The following is a 9,074-nucleotide window of genomic DNA, read 5'->3' as shown; positions in this document are numbered from 1 at the left end:
CGCGGGAGGCAACTAATTGCTGTGTCTCTCTCACATCGATGTTTGTCTGTCTCTTGCCTCCTTCCACTCTCTCTAAAAATCAATGGGAAAATATCCTCGGTGAGGAGTAACAAAAAAGGGGACAAATGCACAAATAGCTATACAATGGTACAAATGATTGTACGGGGTCCCTCCTTATCGATTCGGGATGTGTCCCAAGCCCACACTGTGCAGTACGTTTTTCTCTGTACATGCACCTGTGATAAAGTGTGAATTATAAACCGGGCACCGCAGTCTGGCGGGGTGGGGAGGGGGGAGACGGGGGCCCGCACAGTGGACAGGTCTCAGCATTAGAGGAGCAGCTCACTGAATCCGAGCCATGTCCGACCCTGGGAGAGCCCGGGCAGGCGGAGGGGGCCCCGTGCCCGCCTCGGCCCCCGGGTCTGGCACGTCGATGCCACAGGCGGTTCTCCCCCTCAGGGACCGTCGTGTCCTGAGCTGCTGTTCCGTCAGTACCTCCGCGGGGTGGCATCGGGCGCAGGGTCCAGGACAGACAGGAGGAGGCCCCCTCACGGGGGCTGAGCTCCCAGGTGGCGTCTGCGATTTCTCCTGGACGCGCAGCCCAACTAACGCCGGCCTCGCTGCACCTGGTGAGCACCTGGCTGGGCCTGGCACCTGCTCCGTGGCTGCCAGAGTACCTAGTCCTGACTCACCAGGGACCAGCCTCCCGGGTCTGAACTCGGTACCACCCTGAGGCAGCCCTGGCCAGCCTGCCCCCCAAGGCCGCTCTCCTCCGTCTGCCTGGAGCTGGCCTCCACAGGAAGCCTGGAATCGGAACACGTGTTACCAGGAAATACATCAGGACGGGACGTTTCTCCGAGATTCTCGCAAGAAGAACGTCCTAATATTGCCAAATTAAACACGGATAATCTCTCTCCGAGATGCAGGGAAATTGTGAGCATAAATAAAAGGCGGCGGCAGCCTTCATTAGAAGTCACAGCTCTGCGTTCAGCAACAGAGAACGTCGTTAGCTTTTAAATTTTAATTCGGTGTATTGGGGAGGAAATAATTAAAATGGAAGCTGAAACCACTGATTTCCGTTTTCTTCACGAAAGCAGTAAGTATTATAGCAAGATGGCTTGAGGGCAGAGGGTAGGGCCACGAGGCAAACACCAGGTAAAAAATTATTCTTTCGGGTGTGACGGACCCATAAAAACCAGCCTTTCCTGGGAATGAGGACGTGCTCTCATCCCAAAGGTGAGCAGTGTGGACGTTAAAATGGCAGCGGAATAGACAGATGAACATGCTATTCGACATATCTTACTCTCTGTTCCCCATCAACTGGGGTGGCAAGTTCTCCCGTCGTGGCAAATGACAGATGCTCAAATCAAACTATTTTGAAAATACATTTTTATTGATTTCAGAGAAGGGAGAGAGAGCGATAGAAGCATCAATGATGAGAGAAATAGAATCAGGGATCGGCTGCCCCCTGCACGCCCCACACTGGGGATGGAGCCCACAACCTGGGCATGTGCCCTGACCGGGAATCGAACCGTAGGACACAGTAGGGGGAGGAGAACTGCTTGGTGAGGGGGATCCCACACCCTGGAGTGCGCACCAGAACTGTGACCTGGCTGGCGTGGCTCAGGGGTGGAGCATCTGCCTATGAACCAGGAGGTCACGGTTCAGTTCTCAGTCAGGGCACAGGGCTCCATTCACAGTGTGGGACGTGCAGGAGGCAGCTGACCCATGATTCTCTCTCATCACTGATAGTTCCATCTCTCTCCCCCTCCCCCTTCCTCTCGGAAATCAGTAACAACTGTATTAAAAAGAAAAGGAATTGTGACCTGTGCGGCCCTCAGTCAGGAAAGCTCCCGCCCTGAACTGTGGGAAGTTCCCACGGAGGACCTGACAGGTGAGCGGGGCCTAGCGGAGCCCGGCACACGGTGAACCCCCTCGGTCCTGGGCGATCCCACCGCGTGCTCGCAGTCTGCCGAGCACCGAAGGAGGAGGGGGAGTGCCAGGCGAGGTGCAGGGACCCCCCTGTCCCCCGAGGTTGACAGACACCGGGAGAGGTGGGATGGGAGGTGCCAGGAGAGGAGCGTCCGTTGAGGTAGCGGGGCCTGGATGCACAGGGGACGGGAGAGGAGGCAGCGGCGGAGGCTGGCCGTGGTGTGTGTGTGAGTCAGCATTCGGGCAGTTCGGTCAGCAGTCCTGCCCCTCGGGGAGCTCTGAGGGACCCCGGCTGGGGCAGTTCTGCCCCCCGGGGAGCTCTGAGGGACCCCGGCTGGGGCAGTCCTGCCCCTCGGGGAGCTCCGAGGGACCCCGGCTGGGGCAGTTCTGCCCCTCGGGGAGCTCCGAGGGACCCCGGCTGGGGCAGTTCTGCCCCTCGGGGAGCTCCGAGGGACCCCGGCTGGGGCAGTTCTGCCCCTCGGGGAGCTCCGAGGGACCCCGGCCGACCACAGCAGGTGTCGAGGTGGGTCTGCTGGTCGGGACCACTCAGGCACAGACACGTGAGTATCGGGAAGTGTGAGCTGGTGAACTTCCTCCCGGGAGCCGTGGCTGCCTGTTTCAGGAGGGGGTTTGTGTTTATGGTCCCCGCTTCGATCCCGTGATTTCATTTTTAGGAATCCTGCCAAAAAAAGAGAATCCCAGGTGCAGACAGCTGCTCACACATGATTGCTGCTTTGAAATTTTTAAAAAACCTTCAATGACCAATAGAAAGGAAATGTGTAAGTTATATTACGGTTATATTGCTAGTGTGTGCAATTCCTTAAAAATCGTTTTCACCGAAAAAGAAAAAGCCTTTGGGAATGGCTGCTGCTCAGGCTCTCACCTTCCCAGAGGCGTGTGCAGACTAACGTGGCCCTCGGAGCGCTATAGCTCGTGAACGAGGGTGTGGAGCGGCAGCCGGCGCCCTGCTTTTAGCCGAGCGGCTGCGCCCGGGCACCCTCCGCCGCCCGGAGTCCGTGGACATCACAGGAGCTCTCCGCCCTTGATGTTCCCATTTGCAGCGAATTAGATCCAGACGCGCAGGAAAGCACCTCGCGGGCGCCGGGGCCGTGCAGCCTGAGGTTTTGATGTTTGAGGAGACGTGGCAGCAGCTGCCGAGCCCTCGCGTCCCACCGTCGGGTACATAATCACGATGTCGCCCGAGATAAGTGCGCGGGGATGAAAGGGAGGACATGAAAAGCCCCCAGGCTGTGTTCCCCCTCCGGCCCGGCCCCGAGGGCGCCCGAGGCAGAGGGGAGGGGGTTCTGGGCTCCTGTGAGCATCCTCACCCAATGCGTTAGAGAGGGAATGGGGAGGGAATGGGGAGGGAATGGGGAGGGACCCACCCGTGGGGGTGTCTGAGGCGCTGCTGCCGGGGGTGGGGGGGGAGAGTGGGCAAACCTCTGTCTGAGAGCCAGACAGTGCTCCTTGATCTCCTTAGTGAGTTCTAACAAATACACACACACACACACACACACACACACACACACACACCAGTGACCCGGTGCACGAAATCCGTGCACATTAGAAGGGGATTCATTAGGAAACAACTTACTATTGCTATTTGCCATTTCTCTATAACAGAAGTGTCAGAGATGAAAGAAAATTAGTGACATGTGTATGAAAACTTCCCTCCTGTCAGAGTCTGGGGCTCACCATGGCACCCAGAGTCAAGTCCCCACCACCCTCATTCACCTCAGAATCACGTGAGACCCAGACGTGGCTGTCCTTCGCCCCATGGGGCTAGATCCAGACCTGGCCAGTCCCACCCTTGTCAAGCCCTGCCCATGAGCGGGCACGGCCTGAGTTCCCCCAGCCTGATGCCAGGACCGGAAGCACACCTTGAGGTCCCCTGTCAAGCCCTGCTGGGTGAGGGGTGCGGCCTGAGGTCCCCTGTTAAGCCCCAGGGGGCGGGGGAGGGGTAGCCTCAGGCCCCTGCTGATTGCTCGTTAAGGCTCCTATGGGAACGTGGCCTCAGCTGTGGGAGCAGCCATCTTTGTGACAGTGATGGTCAGTTAGCACATTCCCTCTTTAGCAGATAGGATTATTGACTTCAGAGAGGAAGGGAGAGGGAGAGAGAAACTCCAATCATGAGAAACATCCATTGGCTGCCTTCTGCACGCCCCCTGCTGGGGATCCGGCCCACTCCCCCAGTGTGTGTGCCCGTGTCCGAGAACGGAACCGCGACCTCCTGGCTCCCGGACCATGCTCCCCCACGGAGCCATGCCCGCCGGGCAGTGAACGCTTTCCCAATAAACCGTGTCAGAAAGTTGCCACAAGCCACGATTTGGTTCATGAAAGCACATTTATTTATTTAATCCTCCCCAAGTATATTTTTTAATTGATTTTCAGAGAGAGTGGAAGGGAGGGGAAGAGACACACAGAGAGAAACACCGAGGTGAGAGAGACACATCCATGGGTTGCCACCCACATGAGGTCCAACCATGGCGCGGTATCAAGCCTGCAACCGAGGTGCGTGCCCTTGGCTGGAATCAGACCCGGGGCCCGTCAGCCCCCGGCCGAAGCTCCTGCCACTGAGCCAAGCGGGCGAGGGCGGTACAGGCTTTTCTCATCAGCAGCTTCCCGCAGCACCGCAGGCCGCGCTGTGGTCCGTGAAAGCCAGCTGAGAGACACGGCAGACAGGGTTTCCCGAGCAGAGACACCGCGTCTGGAAAGGGGCATGGCCCGGGAGGGAAGCCGACAGGAAGGCGGGGGCCATCAGTGTGGACTGCAGGTTTAAGGATAGAGCTAACGGCCGGGACCGGTTTGGCTCAGTGGATAGAGTGTCGGCCTGCAGACTCAAGGGTTCCGGGTTCGATTGTGGGCAGGGGCATGTACCTTGGTTGCGGGCACATCCCCAGGGTGGGGTGTGCAGGAGGCAGCTGATTGATGATTCTCTCTCATTGATGTCTCTGACTCTCTTTCCCTCTCTCTTCCTCTCTGTGAAAAATTAATAAAAAAAATAAAAAATAAAAAAAAGGTTGGATCTAACAGGGCCAGAAGGACCTGGAGACGTCTGAAGGGGGTCCCAGGAGAGGAGCAGCGTTGGGTCTGCACAGTGACCAGCCACAGGGAAGCCGCCTCAGCCTGCGGGGCCTGGACCTTGTGTCCTCTCTCTGCCCTGAGAGCCGCAGAGCGGGGGTTCAGCTGGTTGGGTTTTTAGAGACTAATTATAACACAGCCATGCGCCCGCTCCTTCCTTCCTAACCTTTCCCCTTTCTCTCAGAGCTTATACATTCCAGGCCATAAATCACCCATCTTGCTCAGATGGCGTCAACCTAGGAACCAGGAGGGCGTGGTTTGATTCTCGGTAAGAGCACATGCCACAGGCCTGGGTTGCGGCTCGATCCCCAGTGAGGGGCGTGCAGGAGGCAGCTGATCCATGATTCTCTCTCATCACTGATGTTTCTCTCTCCCTTCTTCTCTGAAATCAATAAAAATGTATTATTATTATTTTTTTTAAATCACACATCTTGCCCCAGCTGGTTTGGCTCCGTGAATAGAGTGTTGGTCTGTGGACTGAAGGATCCCAAGTTCAATTTCGGTCAAGGGCACATGCTTGGGCTGTGGGCTTGATTCCTAGTAGTGGGTATATAGATGGCAGCTGATCCATGATTCTCTCTCTTCATTGATGTTTTTCTCTCTCTTTCCTTCTCCTTTTCCCTCTGAAATCAATGAAAATACATTTTTAAAAAATCACACATCTTGCCCTCGCTGTTTTGGCTCAGGGGATAGAGTGTCAGCCTACGGACTGAAGGGTCCCAGGTTCAATTCTGGTCAAGGGCATGTACTGGGGAGGCAACTAATCAATGTTTCTCTCTGCCTCCCTGCCTCCTTTCCACTCTTTCTAAAAATCAATGGAAAAATATCCTCAGATGAGGATTAACATCAACAACAACAGTCACACATGTTGGTGACCTTAGACAGGGTCTGCGCCTCCTGGCAGGTGTGATTCCCGCTAAGACCCCGAAGGGTATGTTGTCTTCCCTCTGGCGCCTCCCTCCCCCGCCCCATCCCCCCCTCCAGACCGGGCTCCAGTGTCCACGCCTCCACTCCGTGTATTCCGCGCGCGGCTGCCCACGCCCTGCGCACGGGGAGAGCCCGGTGGGCCGGGGGAGAGGCTCACGCATGGATCGCATGCAGGGGGAGGTTTCCATGGTTACTGCAGACACCAGCTTCTATGCAAATTGTCTTCTGTGTAAAAGCGCAAGAGAAAGCGGCCTCTGAGGACATTTAAACCAGCGCCCCCCACCAAGGACCCCACGCACAGCCTGGGGTGCAGCTGAGTGAAACCGCGCCTCCTTCTCACTCCCCCGTTACCTTTCCACGTCACTTTGTGTGTATCTGAGTGCTCTCTTGCGCCCGTGCCTTCTCCCGCCGTCCCCGGGCGGACCGGTGAGATGGGTGAGGGGCTCCGTGTAGGAAATGGGGCCCCAGGGCCCCCCACGTCCTTTCATGAAGAACAATGTGACTTCCGGCCGGGAATTAGGGGGTCATTCCACCCCTCTCCTCTCTGTGTGTCTGTGCCCCCACCTGGCTTCCTTCCTTCCTTCCTTCCTTCCTTTCCTTCTTTTCTTTCTTCTTTTCTTTCTTTCTTTCTTTCTTTCTTTCTTTCTTTCTTTCTTTCTTTCTTTCTTTCTTCCTTCCTTCCTTCCTTCCTTCCTTCCTTCTTTTTTTTAAAATATGTTTTTATTGATTTCAGAGAGGAAGGGAGAGGGAGAAAGAGATGGAAACATCCATGATGAAAGAGAATCATCGATCGGCCGCTTCCTCAGGCCCACCGCGGGGGACCCAGGCTGCAACCCGGGCCCGGGCCCTGACGGGGAATCGAACCCTGACCTCCTGGTGCATCGGTTGACACTCAACCACTGAGCCACGCAGGCCGCGATGCGAATCATATTCTCGCTCTAACCTCTTCATCTCCCCACCGCCCCCACCCGCCACGTCTCTGCTTGTGTCTCATGTATCTCTGTAAAGGTTCAGGTCCTTCCAGAACCTTCCAGGGCTGCTGAGCGTTGAAACAGGAAGCAGAAGCATCTGTCTTGTCCCTTCAGGGCGGGCTTTCGCTTCTCACTTTTAGAATGAAGGAGCCCTGAGGTCCCCTCCCAGGAGCTGGGTGCAGAACGCTCTTTGCTTCTCCCCACGTATCTGTGGGTGTTCACCGGGACGCCGATTTGGTGCTGCCGGCCGCACGTGCGGGGAACGAGCTGGCAGATGTCGCGTAAGCATTTCCAGCGTGCCGGGCGAGGTGTGGCACTGCCGTGGCAGGTGCGAGAGAGCATGCCGACTGCAGAGCAGCCGCCACCCACATGTGCATGTTGACTAAGGTGACCAGACGCCCCGCTTTTGGCGGGACAGTCCCGATTTTTTAAAAATCGGGACTGTCCCGCCAACAGCAGGGCATCTGGTCACCTTAATGTGGACGCCAGCAGTTTGCTGGGGCCCATTACACAGGAGTCGACAGGGGCACTTCCTGTGCTGGGGCCTTCGGTCGGGCGGGACGCGGCCTGGAGCGGCGTTTGGATGATTCTCTCAGCTGTAGGTTCTGCAACTCAATCTTGTTGCTTCGTTAAAAGCAAAACAAAGCACAGCTGTTGTTAAAAGTGTAACTATGGCTCAGCCGGCGTGGCTCGGTGGTTGAGTCTCGACCTGTGAACCAGGAGATCACGGTTCGATTCCCGGTCAGGGCGCAGGCCCCGCTTTTTGGCTCAGTCCCCAGCAGGGGGCGTGCAGGAGGCAGCTACGGAAAGAGATGGCCACGTTTTAATCACAAGTAAGCCCATATCCCTGCCACCCCTCTCCCCCCGCACCCCGGTCGCCCACACAGCTATGAGAAGCGTGCTTCTCCAGGGGTGGCTCAGGCGCTCAGAAATTTCCTTCTTTTGGTTGTTAAAATACTTTAATGTTTTTTAAAATATATATATTTTTTAATTGATTTCAGACAGGAAGGAAGAGAGATATCGAAATGTTAATGGTAAGAATCGCAGATTGGCTGCCTCTTGCACATCCCCTACTGGGGATTCAGCCCGCAACCCAGGTTTGTGCCCTGACCGGGAATCAACCCCTGACCTCCTGGTTCACAGGTCGGGGCTCAACCCCTGAGCCATGCCGGCTGGGCAAAATTGCCAATTCTGATTCCAGGATGAGAAATGAAACCCTGAGAAACCTCCTCTCTGCTGGTGTCGATGATGTGTGCTGATTTTAGCAGAGTGAAGTGATGTTGGAGGTTTTGAGCACCCTGGAGCTGGGCTGCAGGGTGGGAGGGGGAGTGGGGGAGGGAGGGGTGACGTGGGGCGACACGTGGGGAGAGGGACCTGTGACTCCAGTGAACACCCGAAGCCTCTATTATCACCGTGTCATTCAGCGTCTTCGCCTTTCCTCTGGCAGGGGGAGGTGGGCCGGAGGCAGCGGCGAGCGGGGGTCAGAGCGGTACCCATCCATCCATCCATCCATCCATCCATCCATCAGGCATCTGCTGGGGTAAGGTGTGTGCCAGGTACTGTGTGGGGCCCATGCAAAGCCAGTGCAGGGCATGGAGTTTGTTTTTTGTTTTGTTTTTGTGTCTTTTATTTTTTCATTCCTCACCCGAGGACATTTTCTCATTGATTTTTAGGGAGACTGGGAGGGAGGGGGAAAGATACAGAGAAACACATCGGTTGGTTGCCTCCTGCATGAGCCCTGACCAGGGCCCGGGACAGGGAGGAGCCTGCAACCAAGGGACGTGCCCTTTGACCAGAATCGAACCCGGGACCCTTTGGCCCACAGGCTGACGCTCTATTTGCTGAGCCAAACCGGGGCCAGGGTGCAGGGCGTGGAGTTTTCACCCTCAAGCCCACCCTCGGCCAGGTAGGATGCGGATGGGAGAGCTCACCTGCCGAGGGTGGGAGCGCCGAGCTCCTGCCCAGCCCAGCACAGCCATGCGGCACCCGCCGCCTCCCGCCACCCTCCCCGCGGGAGCGCTGGCTGTGTCTCCGCGGGCTCAGCCGCGGCAGCGGGACCGGCAGCCGGTGTGCGTGTCTCCCTCGGGGCCGCCCGCCGCCCTGGCAGCATTTGTCACACAGATAAACAAGGAGCTCGTTGCCCGCGCGAGGTGGCAATTAGGA

The sequence above is a fragment of the Pipistrellus hanaki genome (genome assembly GCF_964339955.1).
Source record: "Pipistrellus hanaki genome assembly, chromosome: 13".
Lineage (NCBI taxonomy): Eukaryota > Metazoa > Chordata > Mammalia > Chiroptera > Vespertilionidae > Pipistrellus > Pipistrellus hanaki.
This window is presented reverse-complemented; position numbering follows the sequence as displayed.